The sequence below is a fragment of the Lutjanus erythropterus genome, chromosome 15 (assembly GCF_056507025.1).
Source record: "Lutjanus erythropterus isolate fLutEry1 chromosome 15, fLutEry1.hap2, whole genome shotgun sequence".
Taxonomy (NCBI): Eukaryota; Metazoa; Chordata; class Actinopteri; order Lutjaniformes; family Lutjanidae; genus Lutjanus; species Lutjanus erythropterus.
The window spans coordinates 20,098,888-20,118,148 of NC_139331.1; the positions used below are offsets into that span (position 1 = coordinate 20,098,888).

The 19,261-nt window shown below is 39.3% G+C and overlaps 1 protein-coding gene across 2 annotated transcripts in view; it reads left to right on the plus strand.

The window, feature by feature from the left end:
* Positions 1-19,261, plus strand: part of ryr3 (ryanodine receptor 3) — a 151,673-nt gene that overhangs the window by 9,339 nt on the left and 123,073 nt on the right. For both annotated transcript variants that reach the window (XM_084738176.1, XM_084738177.1), the window contains exon 2: positions 14,264-14,383. The gene's annotated coding sequence lies outside the window, so the exon portion shown is untranslated. The remainder of the gene's footprint in view (positions 1-14,263; positions 14,384-19,261) is intronic.

The window sequence follows — 19,261 nt, forward strand, 5'->3', positions numbered from 1 at the left end:
GAAGACCTCAAACAAGCCCACTTCAAATAATGGAAACTATTACTTTAAGAACTTGTGAGTAAATGCTGAACAATTAAATAATTGCCCAAAATCAGCATGAAGTAGAAACTGAATGATGAATGAATTAACACAGTTTTCTTTATCTCTGGCTGCTCTTGCATGGAGTAAAGGGTGGAAATCATTCAGTGCTCTTTTGTTTTCCAGAAAGAAGGCTGTCTTATCTTTGCATTATTCTATGACTTCCACCTTGAACTAGTGTTGTGAAGCTTATGAAACACCCATAAATTATGAAAGAGGTGAGACAGGGCTCTTTGTCATTTCAGCCAGCATGTGGCCTCAGGTTTGTCTTCACCTGCAGGCCTTACGTAAATGTTCCTAAAATACTCCATATCAATATGTTTAAACTCATTAACTGCAAAATAATTTATTAGCCTGCAATGTTAAGTGTATAAATGACCTACTATTGCACATTTTTCTATTTGGCCAATGAATTATATTACCTTTGCACGTGGCCTGTTTTCTCACACATCGACAGAATGAAACTGATGTAATTAGCAAACATTATACAATCAAAATCAATACCTGATTTGAATGATTGGCTCTAAATGCACCTACTCAACAATAACATTTCATACTGTGTGCATCAAGTTTCATACCATAACAAAAATACAAATAAATTTGACTTGATATTGATATTTCAGTGTCTTTAGGAGTGATTGTGCAGTGTGTTTCTGTGTTGGTCCAAGCAGAGTTAACAGTAGAATCCCAGTAGGAGCAGCAGGAGCAGCGTGAGTAGACTCTCAACCCAAATAATTACCTTCATTAATCAACTGAGGGCTGAAAAAGGTGCAGACTCTTACCGTTTTGAGTGTCCCTTAGGTCACTTGGTTCATTTTCATTTAATGGCAGCATGGTTCAGTTTGTTGTCAGCTCTGTGGGCATAATGGTTTTCTTCTTAAGCATTGTTTGTAGCCTTTATTAATCCACCTTTGGGGCCCTGATAATGTCTTTTCTTAATCAGCGTCTTACTGAGTATAATTGGATCCTACATGGACACTATTTTCTGCCAAAGTTAGAGCCATCTTGGTTGTCTCCTTTGAGAAATGTCTGTATCTCTTTTTTTCTTGGTGGTCTCTTTGCCAGTTTTAAGTGGGCGGGGCTTAAGTGTAGTCTCGCAACCCATCAAGTATCACATGACAGCGATTTACCCTCTGGCGACAGCGGCCAATGTTTCTGGGCCTGCAGTCTAGCAGATATGCACATAACTGATGCCCACGCCAAGACAGTGGTCATTTTTTATAGGCCAATTAACAACTTGAGACACACAGTGGAGTTGAAAGACAATGTCTATGACCAGATGGTTCCACAAATATGAATGTAGATACATTTAAAAGAAGTTGTCAGATGATAGCTGATGGATTCTGAGACTGCATTTAAGCCAGTGGGTTCCCTCTTTTTCTCACCACACTGTTTACCAGCATGCACGCAAAGCCCCCTTATACATCATACTGCTTGGACTATAAACTGACCACAAATACAAACCAGAATGCTTCTGCAACCAAAATCTTGTCCTTTTGCCCGCAGATACTGCATTTACATATTGATAAGTGTTTATAGAGATTAAGCAACATTTAAATTAGTATCTGATGACAGTTGGTGGGTTGTTTGGTCATTGTCAATCAAATCACACCCACACAGCCCTGACGCATATAAGTTGACTTTTTGAGTTTAAAACTTAGATAGTTGCTTATTTAGTCACAAATACTTAAAAGAGGAATATGTAATGCATTTACTGTACTAAATCATAAAGTGAACATGATATACCATCAAAGATTAAAGAAACACACTAAGTTAAAATACCAGCTTCTCTGACAACAGCATTACAGTCAGCATGTTCTCCTTTGAAATGTCCATTTAAGTGCAGAATATCCATTTTTGATTCCACACTCTGCCCTTTTCACATTTATTCATTTAACATGAAGCAGAAATGAATGCAGAATGTTTGCTGAATGAGTATGTGTTTATGAATCATAAGAAATCATTAATAATCTTTAAGAAGGAGTAGATGTTTATAATGGAGCAATATGTTAATGGAGTCTGGCAGATATTAAGGCAGCCAGTCACTGAGCCCCAACTCCAGAGTGTTTGTTTTGGAGCACTGGACTTTTGTTTCCAGGATAACAGGCTTAACTTTAAACATTAAAAGGCGAATGACTGTTATAAACAGCTGATCAACTTACAGTCTAGGACTTGTGGTCGCTTGTCATTGTTGAAGTATAACGTTACGTTCATCTTGCGCTCTTGTTCAGTGTCTCTGCAGCCTGCAGGGGGGCGGGGAGGAACAACTCGTCTCAACCATGTTATATCTTTTTATATCTTCAACTGCTAAATGCTCCACTGTGTTCACCAGCTGGCCGCTTACTCTGTCTGGCTCCTGTCTGGTGCCAAGCAGGTAGTGTACAGTCAGTTTTTTTTGCTGAAAGTGATGCTTTGAGAGTGGTGAAAGTGAACCAAAAATGTAAGGTGCAAGCTGAAAACTGAAGGTAGCTGCAGATTTGGATGATAATTCTCTGAATTTTCAGAGCTTGCTCAAGGGCAACTTAATGACAAACCCACTTTTTAATGACTGCCACTAAGTTTGAATAACTGATCCCATTTAACTTTTTTTTCTTGACAAGATAGGACTTAAGGGTGTTCCACTGGAGGAAAACATGACTCATTTGTCATTTTGTTAATAATTAACTCATGTTTAGTTTTTCAGTAAGTGCACCAACATCCAAGAAAACACCATTTTCTATTTGCCATGTCCATCCAACCATGGCTGCTGCAGTTTAGAAATGACATCATGTTGCTTGATGGATTTGGAAACCATTTCCAGCCCATGTATGGAGGAAGGTTTACTTTGTCACAGACTGTAGTGATATATTGTAAAACACTTTAATGCTCATTGAATTTATGTCATCTCACTTCCTCTATTGACCCATAGCTATTCAATCTGTCTGAGGAATGGAAATCTGACCTTTGTGAAATCTATTCTGAAGAAAAAGTGCTTGTTGTATCACGTTGCAGTCTTCTGAAGCTTCATTAGAGCTAAAATCATTGAAAGTTTGCATCAGATTTGACAGACAGGATGGAGGGTGATGCAGCTGCAAGCCTTGGTTGGTCAGTAGTTGAGAGCTGGAGGGTGAAAAGTTGGCTTGAAGAGATTGTCCTCACTTCACCTGATGTCTTCACTTCTTTCTCAGTCTGTTTTTCACTTCACAGCTACAGGCACACACACACACACACACAGGCACACAGACACACATTTTTGCCTGTGTCCGCTCTGTCTCATCAGACAGGATGATGGACTTTAGAGAGGCTCCAGCTTCGTCCCTGACTGAGGCCCAACATTTCTCAGCGCTTCTGCTGAGGTGGACGCCTTGGCCTTGCACGCATGGGGGCCTCTATTATTTGAAGCCGCTCTAAAGCAATATGCATACAAACTAAGCCAAGAAAATCCAATTTGTTATAGGAACACCATATAAATCTTGGAGTCTGTGATCCATGGCAGGGTACTGTGAGGCAAAGCTTGCTTGACTGCAGAATTTTATTTCATTTTTTTTAAAAATATATAGCGCTCAGATGTATGTCGCATTATTCATTTTGACCGATGATGTCCTCTCAAAACATGCACACACACACACACACACACACACACACACACTTGCATATAAACACCTACACGCAGTCAGCATGCTCATATGTCTGCACATGATGTGTGACAGTGATAGTATAACGTTTAAATGCATCTTCGGTGACAAATACCTCTCTCTCTCTCTATCAAAATCTCTAACTCCTGAGGTCAGAAAGAAGAATATATTCAGATATTTTTTATGTGTAGATCTTTGTCAGAATATCTTTGTGGATTCTCTGAGGCTGTGATCACTTGCAGAAAGTTCAGTATTGTGATGCTTTTTTGGAGGTCAAGATATGAAAACATGACAAAATAACTGGAAATATTGGTATACACATGATATGAATGCATGTTTTCCACGAATGGCAGCAAATAATACTGTTTTTAAGTAAAGTTAAAGCAACATTATGCAAAAACTGGTATGGTTTGTGATTTTGCACAGTTTCAATTCACTTCTACTCTATTGTCGTAAATATAGACAGTACACAAAAAGTGAGTTAACAACTTTACTAAAGCAGCCAAACATGAAGCAAGTTCAACAACACAAGACACGGCAAGCTATCTAATATTACTGACTAGTCAACAACGAGAAGGCCAGCTCACCATCAGCAGCCTTTTATTCAGCAAAGCTCTCAACAATGACTAAAAACCAGTCCAAGATTAATTTTTGTCCACTGCTTGGTCGCACTCTCTTTTTCTCTTCTTAGCTTCCTCTGTCAGTGTCCCCTTCATTGTCTTCACCTCTGCCATGACGGTCATAGATATTGCTGAGCCTAGTTACGTTGCCTGCTCGCTGAGCTCTGGCATCCATTGCCCTCATTTGACCGGTTTACTCAATAGTCTAATGACTGGCAAGTAAGTCTGTCCTTGAACAAGTTATCAAAGCAATGCAGTGATCCCACAGAATTTTTGTTTTCTTTTATGGGCATGTACATGTCTACAAACTTTAAATCTATCTTGCAAAAATCCTGCTGATGTGGCTTTACCATCTCTGAAATAATGTCCTGTGTTCACTGAGTGGTGAACTAATGTGTCTCATTTGCATCCAGGAAAAACACACATTAATGTATGAGTGCTCTGTAAAGTGGTTTGTTAATATAAAATAATATGAAATTAATATTTTACACAAAATGGTAGCTTCATTTTGTTTGTACTCAGGAACTGAATGGCTGTTTGGTTAAGAGACGTGGTTCATTTAAACATCTCATAAATCAGTTATGAAGGAAAGCAGTGTGGCTTCTCTAGAAAATGGCTGGAAATACAGCCCAGTGGAACTGTCACTGATTTTCCTCCCATCTCTGTCCCTTCTCCAAAGACAAACGCATTTGAGTACAAATTAATGGCCAACTGGCAAAGTTTTATTGGGAAGACCAACTTCTGGTAGTAATAGGGCTAAATTTTTGCGTGACATTGAAGTTCCTACTTTTAATCAGCTGACAAAACAGTAACAGTGGAAGATTTCCACATTTCAGTTTCCTTTTGTTTACTTTTTGTGCCTTGAAAAATTAATTTTTTGAACCTGTAAGGTGTCCGTGGCATTTATTCGTTTACCACATTTAAAGAATCCTGTCATTTCACTGATTTATGTAAGACCACATTAAACAGTCACTGAGACAACTGGAATAAATACTGCTTATGAGATGGATGAGAAGAATTTTTTTTCAAGGAAGTTACAGGAATGTTGACTCAATGTCCACTGCCTGTCAGTCAAAGATGAGGAGCACCATCATAAAGGCTGATATAGAACAGAGCACAATTAAGTCCTACCCACACTGGAGAGAAAAACAATTCATCCCTCTCCAATGACTTTATGTTGCATGAAGGTACCTCTTTGTCATTTCCGTCTGCTAGCAACCAACACAACAATGTCTACATGCTGCTGTGTGGGGGAAAAACACTCTTTGGAAAATGCTGCTGAACCAAAAGCTGAGCCTTTTAAGAAGATAAAAGTGGATACAGACAGTAAGATGTGAGGCGTCAGCAGGATAAATGGAATAACTGTGGGATCCTGACACATGCCCAAGTTACAGTTGCTATTTTGGCCAGATAATTTGTCCAAACTGTAGAAGTTGATGCTATCTAATCTATAAAAAAAACTGGTTCTGATCTTCGTCAGGTTAAATGATTATCTTACCTGCTGATTTAATCAAATTGTTGAAAATATCCGTATTTCACTCCTGGCCATTCAGTGGGATCAAAGCAGTTAGGAGAAGGGGCACTAATAGATGGACAATATTGAGTTTCTTCTCCTCTCTCGGTAATAAAAAAAAAAAAGCTAAAATAACCATCTGATAAGCTGAAATCTAATGTTTTTAGCTAGAGCCATTGTTTAACCTCTAAGATTACAGAGTTTATGGGACCAGTGAGCATGTAAATAAAAATTAGTTTCATCCCTGTTTCTGTTTGGGTTGTATGAAGTAGCTGCAGGTGCAACCAGTGTTGCTGACTGTATTGATTTTGTATCAGATTGGATTAACTGGCCTTTTTCACAGTGGCCATATTGAAATGCACTGAAATAGTGGGGCAAACACAGGTGTTACTAATGATACCAATTAAGGTCCCATTCCATTTAGTGTAGCAGAGCCTTTACAGTGAGCCAGCATGCACAGTAGGAGCACCCTGGAATGCAATGGATCCTTAATTAGTATAATTGGTAACACATGTATATACCCTATAATTTCATGTCAAAATGGCTGCTGTATAAAAGGTCTACAGACGCAGCAGTGACAGACAGGGACCAAAGCTGCTACAGCTTGAACAAGAAATACTGAGGCTTTAGAAAATGTGACTGTTGAGCTAAAAAGCTAATTCCTGAGTCCTCCTCTCTGTGTCTTTCTCTCAGTTTCATGTTTACATCCTCATCAGTTTCTGTTTTGTTCTATTTTTCACTGCCACTGCACTTTGTCAGGTTGTCTCCTGCCTTTAATCATTTTTCCACACTGTCACTGTTCCTCCCATTTCCTACGGCTCTACAAGGTTTTAAAAATTTAAGCAAGGTTGGAACATTCTGAATAATAACTTAATTATTTATATTCAGGTGCTTGTGGTTGACAGATCACTCGTGAGTGCAGGGATTCTTTAGATCTGTGTTAGCTGTGATACTTTCACAGCCTGGGATACAAAAAAGTAACTTTCATAATTTTTTGCATGCAAGCTTTATGGAAATTCATGGATTTTGTATCTAACATTTGAATCCCACTTTAAGAAACACTGCTTGAGCACATAGTTTAGAACTGCTGACCGAAGTATTCCAAACTCCAACCGAGGTTTTACAGAAGCAAAATTCTGTGTTTGGAGTGAAAGCAGCTATGATATAGCTGTCAAATCATTAATATATGTTTTCTGACACTGAACACGAAAACTTATTTTGTTGTTTATTAGAAACAGAAAAGTTAGAAAAAGTTAGTTAAAAACATTAAATTTTCTCTGAGAGGAAGGGTGAACTGGTCCTTCTCTAAGTCCCACACTCCTTAGTTACTGTTGCTACGTCTGTCACGTTTTTCATTCTCCCACTGCATTGAAATTGGCAGTAATTTTTGAAACACTCAGCGGTCAGCTAGAAATGAAAAGCTGCTTTTATGTATTTTTCTGTAGAATCGAATACTGTGGATTTTGTTGGGGAAAATAATAGCTCTTGCTCGCAGATTGAATGAAGTTAAGCTATTTTATGTAATCTTAGGCTAATGCGTGAACTCCTTACATCAGCTGAGAGGTACAACTGCAGCTGGCTTTCAATGACTCCATTTAGTCATTAAATAGTTCTGTACATGATATAACATTAATGCTGAAAGACGGAGGTTAAAGCTAGCTTGGTCTTGCGGTGTTATACAAAACATTTATGTAAACAATAGATGACAGAAATACACTCATTAATGTCAGAAAGAGGAAGCGCAGGGATCAAATTAGGGTTGTCAAACTCAACTTAACAGCTTCACAGCTTTTAAATTGCAGCTTTAAGCTTAGAACAGCTTTTCTCCATTAAGTAGGAACATGTATTTGCTTTCTCATCTCTCATTAAACTTCCATCTGCTTCGACTTTTCTTGTCTTGGACATTTTGCTTGGCCGCTGCTATTAATGTTACTGACTACAGCCACTCACCCCAGCTACTGCTGGACATGCTTAAATGATATTTAGGCACTATTTATAGTATAGTCCTACCGACATTAGCATCTAGACGCCCTCAGTGGGAGGATAACAATCAGCATAGACTGAGAAATGTAGTTAGTAATGAACACATACTTCTGAAACGCAGGATTTTATTATTTTTTTTCTTTCACATTATATAGCTTAAATTCATAGCCAGCTTTGGCAGATGACATAGAATGAGGTGCCAAGCTGGGTTTGGCAAATGGGTCGTAAGATGGTCACCTAGCCAGACCAGCCGGACGGCGATTCTGAGAGAGGGATGCGTTATTGTCGGCCCATTTTAATTCAGCACCAGTCCACATCTTCCTTTTCAAACCCCCCATAACAAATCCCAATTTAACCCCTGGGAATAAGCCATGAGTTTGGCAAGTGCAGCGATATCTAAGTCAACTTCACAGGGAGGTAATGTTACTGCTGGTGGCAAGCTAGTTAGCCAGATATGCTAACGTTCACAACTTAATTAAGTTTAATCCATTCTCCTCGTGTGCGCTTGTGTTTTATGTTTTTGAAAGACTACAAAAAAAAAAGACACCACCCTCAAAACTAATGAGACACTGAGAATCGCTCTTCTTGGAGCCCCACGCACACCGCTTCAACGTTTAGTGAAAAAAAGATTGACAGGCCTGCAGTAGCCTAGTTACGGTTGCTAATCTACGATAGGACAGTTGCAGTTTGGAGGAGGGGCTTAGCGAAGCATCAATTGATAACACAGCTGTTATGCACAGTACTATCTGACATGCCTTTTTGTTGACATGCATGTTGTTTTTTTCTTTCCTCTTTGCACTTATAAATGGGTAAATATGTGGATATAAGATATGTAACTGTATTAAAAAAAACACAATAAAAAGAAGTAAACAAAATAAAAGAAACCAGTGCTCTGATAGTCACCAACATCAGCCCTTATCCAGCTTATCAAGTTGTACTTCTCACACATCTACACTGTATCTGCTTTGGTCTCCATGTTGTTAGCTAAGCTTCACTAAAACACGTAGCTCAACCTGCACTTAGCACCCTGCCTGACATTTATGAGAAACACGACGCCCGAGTGGTCAGAGCAATTTAGACAGACTACACAGTGAGACAGTGTGAACAAGGAGACAAACGTGCTGGAAGTTTATTTATTTGCCTTCAGTTTTTAAACCGCCATCTACCTTTTTTCCCTCTTCTCCAAGTCTGCCTGTTGATCTCCACTGAGCATGTGCAAAGCATGTGTGTCAAAATAGCAGCGCTGAGGGATTGAACAGATTCACCTTTTCTCAAGTTCACATTGGTGGCAGCGCCGTGTGAGTTGTGGGAGTTTATTTGGCTCTCCGGAGCATCTGTAGTTCTCGGGTTTCGGTTGGTGGATGCATCGAGCCATGCGCGCGTGCACACACACACACACTTACACACACCTGTTGCTGTCTGTTAAGGCACACAGAGGCTGGCTGCTTGGTGAATGAAGTAGTGGAAGAAAAAAGAAAAGGGGAGAGTGGGAAACACTGAGGTTCTGCTGAAGAGTGCAGTCACATCCCGCAGTGCCAGTGGTCTTTCAACTGAAAATCTAACCGTGACAAACACTGTTTGGAAAAGTGTCGGATCTGCAGGATTCACAGGGATATTGAGGACGGGTGGGGTCGGGTTGGGAGAGGGCAGGGTCAAGTTCCCGCTCTACACTTGGAAGCTGGGTAAAACAGCCACCCAACCCCTCGCTTGCCTCCTCCCGCTGCAGGCCAGGGCCCTATACATAGTACTGATGCTGCTCTTTAGCTGTCTAGCAGATGGTCACACTGCTGCTGCGAGGATCACTTTGCCTCAGATTCACCAGATTCTCTGGCCTGGGATCAAGTCAGGGGTGCAGAGAAAGACAGAAAGTGTCTTGGGAAAGCGTCTTGGCTGTGGGAACACATGGCGATTTCATTAGTTTTTGAGATCTTATCATAGCGATTGGATTTTTATGAGAGAACGCCACTGTGTATCCATTCTTGTCATTAAACCCAGTGTCTCCTGTGGTTGTATTTATTTAGAACGAAGTTGGCGTTATCATCCATTCTGCTCTTCCTCTTATTGCTTCACACTGCTCAAATGACTGGATTGCATCCAGTCTATGTGGCGTTTTGATCTCAGTGCAACTCTGACCACTTCTGGTTTTGAAGCTGCACCATCAAAGGGAGCAAAAATCATTTTTTGTGCATCTGAGCCTTTCACTGTCAATTTTGAACAAAGTCAAACATGCATGAATATGTATCATTGCCTGTGTAGCATTATAGTGTTGGATCTATGCTCGACAAAAAATATAAGCACTTTTGTTTTCACTAAATTTTCAGGAGTTCAAGTAAAAGGTGAGAAACCTCTGCTGTGGTTTATTTATCCAACATTTTGTTCATAGATTTATTCAAATCCATGTTAGTTAGCACTTTTCCTTTACCAAGATCACCCCTCCACCTGAGAGGTGTGACTCATAGAGATGCTAAAATCTTTTATTTTGAAAAGCCATTTTTTACTGAGCTATACTACAGATGCATTTATGACCCGCCCTACTCTGCCTCTGATTGGCTAGTACTTGTTGCCTTTGTTGGTTGTTGTGGCAGTGGCAGATAGGGCGGGTCATGACTTTGCCCCCCTGGGGGTAAAAAAATGGTATCTGCAGTCCTATGTGAAATAGCCATAGTTTAGTGCCTAATAAATGTCTTTTTTCAAGATGAAGTTGAACATGTTAGAGTGGCCCGTTTAATCACAATCTCTATATGCCACACCTATCAGGTAGATGGAATATCTTGGTAAAGGAGAAGTGTTCACTAACACGGACTTCAACTGTTTTGTGAACAACATTTGAGAGAAATAAACCTTATAGTACAAGTCTTTGATTTATTAATTCAACACATGAAAAATAGGAGCAAAAACAAAAGCTTTGTGTTTATATTGTTATATTTGTTGAGTGTAATTGCAGCTCTTGAGGATTTTCCACCCTGACGAAACATATCATGAAATTGGTCACATTTACACAATTGTAAGCTTTAAAAAGTAGTTTTAGTACAACACTAGACGCTGGCGGTTTCACAAGACCACCAGAATCTCAAACAGCTGAAAAGAAAGAGGAGCATTTACTCCATTTTAAAGAGGTGACAAGTCTTCCATCACCCCATAGCCATATTGAGTTTCCCTGTCTGTTGCCTGAAACAACAAGCTGTGTTTACTTTACTCCATCACACAACTACCCAGAAAACTGCAGCAGTGAGCCGACTGCTGCTTTCTGCAATCATTAATCACCTCCCTGAAACCAGACTCCTTTGGCAAAAACAAACCTTTTTACTTTGCAGAACACAGAAGTTTCTGGTCTACCACTACCTGTTAGTTTGTGTTATTGTGTGACTTCAGTGGATCTGAACTGACTCTTTAAAATACAGAAGTGTCATAATAACACAAACTAACCGATCGAGGCAGCCGTCCTGTGTTCTGCAAGGTAAAATGACTGATGTTGCCAATGGCGTCTGGTTGGTTTGGAGAGAGGGACATCTGGCACTAAAAATCACCTGTTGACTGTTTCATAAGCCTTAAAAAAGACATGCTACATACAAATGTAGTTCTAGTATGTCACCAATGGTGCCAGGCCCCGCTGGTTTCATAAGACCACCAGAATGCCAAACAGCTGAAAAGAAAGAGGAGCATTTACTTGATTTTAAAGAGGTGACAAGTCTTAAGTCATCCCGTGGCCATATTGAGTTTCCCGGTCTGTTGCCTGAAACAACAAGCTGTGTTTCCTTTCCTCCGTCACACAACTGCCCGGAAGAGCTGCAGCAGTTATTCAGAGCCATCACTGATGCTTTCTGCCATCAGTAATCACCTCCCTGAAGCCTAAAGTCAAGTTGTGGGGTATTTAAAACGCTGCCGGTATGGACTGCTGCTGTGCCAGCTCAGCCGCTCATTCACTTCACTGTGACATTTAACTCCACTGTACTTCACTTTATCCATTAAAACTGCTTCAAGGTAGATTTTTATTGCCCTGCAGCATAAACTGATCAAAGTGTATCTTAAACAGGGCTGTTAATCAATCTTTGCCTTTTTGTTGGACGTGCTCTAATTAGCTTGTGTTCCAGTTAGCTGCTGTATAAATCATGACATGCCCCTTTGACCATAATTTGTTTGTTCATCAGTTTTGGTCACATTTTTCTCTTGAGGCAGTGTTTTACACAAATGCCAGATGCAACCAGTAGAGATTTGCAATGTTTTGAATCACGTTTTTTGTTTATTATCATGTTAAGTTTTAAATAGTGTTTTTGTATAATATTGTTTCAGTTTTCTTTAAGATGCATAGAATAACATAATAGAATAAGTGTATAAACCTTATACAGAAACAATAAATGGGACGATAAGTCCAAATTTAGTTTTATTTAGAAAATTACAAGCGACCAGACTAGGAGGTAAGCTCTCTGCTTCTGCTGTTGTTTTTAGCCTAGCACTTGTTAATGACTTGTCACCCCTACTGGCCTGTTAAGAGAAGGAAGGCGTCAGCAGTCGGTAAAAAACAGAGCAGTCAATAAAATGGGTTTGTAAAGGGTTTTCAAGTATTGTGACCCACCACAACCACAAGGGTCCTTGAGGTATACGGCCATAAATGTGCACAAAAAACATTAGGCAGATGGGTCCAGTTGTATGCCAGATTAGCTGTGGACAGTAGCTCCAGACCCAGTGGTCACACACACACACACACACACACACACACACACACACACACACACACACACACACACACACACACACACACACACACACGGTCTCCCCAAGGCTTACACCTTTCACACGAATAGCTTTGTACTGCCTGGTTAATTAATTCAAAATGTGTTATAGTTAAGGGAGAAGACAGTCCAGTCAGTACCTTTTTGATTATGAACACCTCCCACATAAATAAACATAGACCGAGGATCTAATTTGTGGTGGAGTGCCAACAGCTCATACTAAATATGAAACAAACTGATTAACTTAAGGCCTCCTACAATGTCTGTTTGAACTTTTACATCTGCTGAAAGAGCAGCAAAACCTGTCTTAATTCTGAGAAAATGGATCTGGATTTTGCTTGACACCTTTTCTCCCGTTTCCATTTCATTTCCATTTGTGCAGCAGTGTGAAATTACAAATTAGAAACACAGCTTTTTCATTATTGTTGGATACAGGGGGCTTTCTAATGCAGAAGAAACGTCTGACATTATAATGGGGTTGCATTCAAAAACCGAAATTATTTTCTTCACAAAAGAGTGTGACCAGGCAGGGACTTTGCAATCGCAGTAAATTTTCTAGTTTTGGGTCCAGAGTGCCATTGTTTGAAATACTGTCAGGGTCTGTTATCTCGCCTCCCGAGTCTGTGGGTGCTGTGCAGCCTGTATCTAAATCTATTGAATTAATACTGCTGTGAAGGAGGTGGGAGCCAGAACCATGGCAACCATCAGCTCAGATTAGTGTGGGACGTGAGCTGGCAGGAGACATGCACACACTCACACACACATACGCATGCAGTACACAAACAAATCGATATCTGTGTGTGTGTGTTGCAAAATAGAGCCCGACCCTCTCGACCCTGACAGATACAGATGTTCATTTATTGGTTGCACTGATTGAATCGAGGTTTTCCTCTCTCCCACAGAGATACCAAAGGATGCGTAAAAGGTTTAGAAATGATATTACTCAAAAACAGCTCTGCTGCTGCCGCTATTGATTAATACAGTTTTTGTTCTTTTCTTTTCTGCTGCTGAAATGGTTGATTGTTCTAATTTGATAACAAGATATTTCCTTGTTTCCATTTAACTTATTTCCTCACAGTCTCCTTAAAATAAAAATGCTCTCTCCATGTGGTTATCGTGTAACTCTGGGACTGAGTTGCATTAATTAAATCTAAGATTATTGTAATCAGAGTTGATCAAAACTAGGTTTAAAATGAGTAAATCCAGACTTAAAATTAAGCAGAGCTCTGCTGCACAATTAAAAATGAATCTCTGTTTAGTAAATCCAAGTTTATTGATGGAAACTGAAATTAAAGAGTTTAAACAGTATGAAGCTGCTTGTTTATCCAAATTAAAATAACTGAATACATAAATAAAAAAATAATTTGAGAAGTGTTGGGACCTAGTATGTATAAAAGAGCTGGGGAAACTGTTCTTTCCTGAGAATTAAAAGTAAAATGAAAATTGTGATTGTGATTTTCATTCTGTAAAAGTCACCAAAATGGAGGAAACAAAGTCTCTGAAACTCAAAGTTCTGGTTTCGAAATCCTTCCTACTGTTGAGGTCTCAAGGTTGGCGAGTGTGATACCTGGGTGTCTGTAGTATATTTTGATTCCAAGTGAGGGTGGCACGAGAAGCAGCAAAACTGAGCCAATATAGATTATTTCCTTCCTGTCTGGTCTTGTTTATTTTGGATAGGTCACTGTCAAACATTTTTGGCTTTAACGCTCCTCTCTCCTCTGGCAGGATGACGAGGTGGTGCTCCAGTGTGTGGCCACCATCCAGAAGGAGCATCGCAAGTTCTGCCTGGCCGCCGAGGGACTCGGAAACCGTCTGTGTTACCTGGAACCCACATCTGAAGCAAAGGTGAGGAGGGCACACAGCTTTGTTTAAATTTAAAATTTGCCAGCTGTAGATATCGTGAAAAAAATTGCAAGTGGGTGGGTGTTTGGCATGACAGCTACAACAGCTACAAAATAATGACCTTTAAGTTGGGGAAGTACTCTGAAGAGAACTAGTTCTGACCACTGCCTTTAAAGCTGAAAATATAATTGATTTTTCTTTTTTTTTAATTTTTATGTATATGTGTTAACTGTGTTCATTTGAACTTATTTTGATGTAGATGTTATTTAAGACTATGGAATATAAGGTTATTATAATTATTTCCATACTATCTGTCAATTTGGCTGTGGTTTTCATATTGCACTTGGAGTGGCACATTTCAACAATTTATTGTACAACTTTTAACTATTTCAATAATTTACGTTGAGCTCTTTCAATGATTTATCAGTTACTTTTATCTAACTTTTTCAACCATTTATCCAATAGTTTTAGCAAACTATTTCAGCTGGTCATGCATTACTTTAAGGTAACTATTTCAACTGTTTAACAGGCCAATTCTTTTAGCTACGACTTGTCATGTTTAGCTAACTATTTCAACCATTTACCCATTACTTGTCAACCTTACTTTTTATTAATTATTTCAGTAGCTTCCTTTGAGTTATTTCAACTATTTATCCATCTCTTTTATCTAACTATTTGAACATCTCATACTTTTAGCTGACTATTTCATACAAGTACAGTATTTCAACTTCTCTGCTAAGTTTCTGAGTCAACTAGTCCCCCAGCACAGTTAGGCTTTACTTCCTATTTTTCCTGATGGCCACTCATGGTATTGCAGCTAAGAATTCCCCAGCGGCTCAAAAAGCATTTTCCCTTATAAGCTACCATAATAAAAGAGACATCTATAAAACTGTTGACAGGACACATCGAACCAAAAACATAAATTAGGACTCGGTAAGGTTTTGTGTTTGTAAAACCTTCCTCAAGCTGAGAAAAGCAATTTAAAAACCTGTGATGTCATCACAATGTAAAGTCTACGGACTGATTGGGAATTTGCAGACTGGGAGTGGCAGACACACTACTCTGCATATTCAGTGGGCCACATAGCTGAGAAGTAAACCCGGAAGCTAGAAAAGCTTATTGGCATATGCACCAATTGGACTGAATAGACACCACCTTTGCATCTGGTATCCAGCGTTAAATGAATCCAGGGCTTCTCTGCAATCTTTCCATACACTTTGGCATTTGCACAAGTACCCACTGAGGTTTAAGTACGCCTCGGTTTGGGTCACTGTTAGTGGACCCCTAGCACGTTGATGGACTTAAGCTGCTTTCTTGATGAAAAGACAGGACCAGGATTATGAGAATGAGGATACTAAATCTAATATTCAGCAGGGACATTCCTGAAATTTAATTAACTGAGTGCAGCTTTACTCAACATCTTGAAATGGGCCCAGATATGAATATTCATTTAATTTTGCTAAAAAAAATACCCAAATAACAGCAGATAAGATCAGTAGGGTTTCTTTAATGTGGAGGACGATGTTAATTCTGATGAAGCATGACAACAGAAAAAAAGTTAGAGCTGCTGGTATCTGTTTTCCTGTCATGTTTGTGTCGCCTCTCGAGAAATTAATTACATCTTCCAGTAATTGGATCCTTGAACAATTAAATTTGGACCTATCCCCCTTTGAAAGAATGTATTCGCCTGCATAGCATGCACAAAATAATTTTACATTAAAAAAAAGTCTGCAGTCCAGTTTTTTTTCCTTGGCAGGCTCTTTTGCTGATTGAGCGTAAATCAAAGAATCACTGATTTCTTTCCCTGAAACCCATCTGTTTATCCTTGCATTCCCTCCCACCTGCTCTTATTGAGATGAGCTTTCCTGTCAAATAATGGGGATGAATTAAAAAGTGCACATTCTGCTCAGGGCCTATGGTGCAAAGTACAACTACTTAGTAGAAACAATCTCAAAATGGGTGTCTTGGTGGTGCAGAGGAAAAACACCCCCTCCCACCACCACCTCTGCAGCGTTGCAGGTTCAGTTCCCGGCTGTAGTGCTTCCAACTTGGCCAGAACCCCAACAAACTGACAGTTTTCATGGGCCAGGTTATGGATCATGTACTTGTTTCTGCACTGGTGCATCCCAGTGGTTGCCATGGGGCCCGTGGAGAAGAAACAACAAAAAATATGATGTATAGAGGATGATTTTGACCATTTCTGTTTAAAATAGAATAAACAGAATAGAACAGACCTTTACTAAGCAGCTGATTTTCAAACAGGGATTCTGATGGAATATGTGGGAAGTCTTAGCTACATAAGTCTTCAACAGTTTTTATACTGTGATTAACCAAAATTTTAATATGGTTTTGATCACTTTTGTTGGTAAGGAGTGAAGTTTCTCACTGTAACTGTGTGTTGAAAATTAGCATTTTGGTGCCTGTGGTGTTGTAGCAACACAACAGAACTGTCAGTCCTCTGTTATGCGTCTCATTAATCTTTCTTTTTGACAAGATGTGCTGCATGGTCTTCAAAAAGACATGTCGAAATGAAGCAGATCGTGTTGGCTCTGGAGAATATGCTGTTTAATAGGAACATAATTGTTGTATATCATTATGTGCATCATTAGTCACAACATTTTCAGTGATATTTCTGAGACATTTCAATAGGGAGACCGAATTTGTTGTCTGCCAGTAATGCAGATGTGCGTGGGATGGACAATGCAGCCTTCACATGTATACTGATGATGTTCTTACTGTGTTATTTTTGGCTTAACACTTATTTAAAGTGTCGGAGTGATAATTACATGATCAGAATTCTAAAAAGCCTCTCCAACACAATGTTTTTATGAGCTGCGCATATCAAGTAAAGGCTGATTTAATAAGACCACTGAGCAGTAGGATTTTCAATAAAATCTGGGGATGTGAGGGCTTGTTTCTGTTGACTCACCTCTGCAGAGCTCTGTGCAGGTGACAATGCTTTGGACCTCCTTGGGTGTGAAAAGCGGCTGAGTGTCGAGGGTGACGGCTGTGGTTTGGCACGAGGGGAGGGGCTGTCATCTGCTGGCTGATCTCAGGTGTTGACACCTCATTTCCCAGACTCTAACGAAGCCTGGCAGGCTGCCGCTGCTGGTACAGAGAAATAAGGCTGGAGTGAGACATAACGTCCGATTAAAGACGAGTTCTGGGACAGTGTTTTACATATGACATTGCTCCACACATATACTTCCATGACATGTTGTAAGCTTGGGTCATTACAGTGGCATTCAGTCATAAATCTGAATATTCAGGAGGAAAAATACCATCTTAGAAATAAATGAACTCCTGAAATCCTCTTCTCTAATCACCTCGTAATATATGAAGTTCATTAATGCCACTGAAGTGTATATGAAAGCAAATAGCATGACGTACATACAGTACTAATCCGTTAACACATGTCAAATATAGCATCTTGGTCAGTGCCTCTCTGCTTCTAACTGTGATACTGTAGGTATTGTAGGTATCCCTCTAGTCAGTGACATAGGATAAAGAACAAGAAAGTCTGCATCTGGTTAAACTGGAAACTGGTTAATGACAAGAATATGTTTTTCTTATGGCACAGGAATTGTGGGGAAGTGGAAGTAGCTAAAACAAATCAAACATATGATTGGTTGACATGTCACCGCATCATTGGAGTGCTTAAAAAAGTTGAGGTCAACTCAACTTTGATTTGCAGCACCTCACACTGACATGCAGTGACAAGTGTCAGCTCTCTCTCTTGTGGCTTCGTATCACTGACTTCCATTGAAAATGACTTGAAGTCTGGTGTTTGTTGCCAGTAGTCTAAATTTACCGTTACGGATACAAACGAAACGGAGCAGTACCTCTGGTAGTTGTGGGGTTAGTGTTGGTGGTGTAGCCAGTAGTTAAAGCTCGACACTATGAAGCTTTAAAAATTCAAAAGTATCGTAGATGTTCATCGTCAATTAGTAAGGTGCAAAGAATTTTGTCCACGTGTTATGAAGTATTAAATGGCTGCACAGACCAGCACTGTCTATACAACACTGCCTCAGCTTTTGTCTCTTTCCCAAGAGATTCGTTATCACAACTTCCTCCAGTGTCGCCTTGTTTGTTGTTGTCAGAAACTTTTCACTCTTTCTTCTTTGGGGTAACTTTTGACTCTGAGCAGTGCTGCCTAGTGGATTTGCAATGTAAAGGATGCATGACAGTTATGTGGGTCATGTCTGTTATATTGTTTGAACCAGACCTATCTATTTTGTACGTAAAGGGGGCTTAAATGAAATTAATTTGTTATCATACGTAAACTTATGTAAAGCTTCTTAATGTAAACCAAACTATGATCATTCCCTAAACCTAACCAAGTAGGTTTGTTAGGTAAATCTAAGTAAGTACTAACTTTTTTTTGTGCATTTATTTTGAAAGTGTAATGCTGCTTGGTTAATTTAATTCATACCCTTGGTATCATAACTGTTTAAATCTATTAATATTGATTGTTTTTGCTGATGTTTTGATTATAATAAAAGGATAAGCCTGGTGATGATTTATGATCTTTTTATTCTAAAGAAAAGACCAAAACCATCAATGTGTTGGTTAGTCTCTATACTTTCTAACTTTTCCACTTGCTGAAGACACAAATCTGTAAAAACATCATGAATACACATTTTCATGTGAATGTTTTAAAAAAAATGACAGAGATAAACAGTGCGACACGGTGTATCGTGGCTAATTGACCAGTGTGTTTTTAGTTCCTGGATAACTATGAAGGATTGAATATACTTCTTTTTCAATACTTTAATTTATTTAGTTTTTATATGATCATAGAACAGATGAGGTCTGTGAAAATGTAGCAGTTAGTGAAAAGGAGGAAAAGGGCTACAGTTCATAATACACATAAAAGGGTTC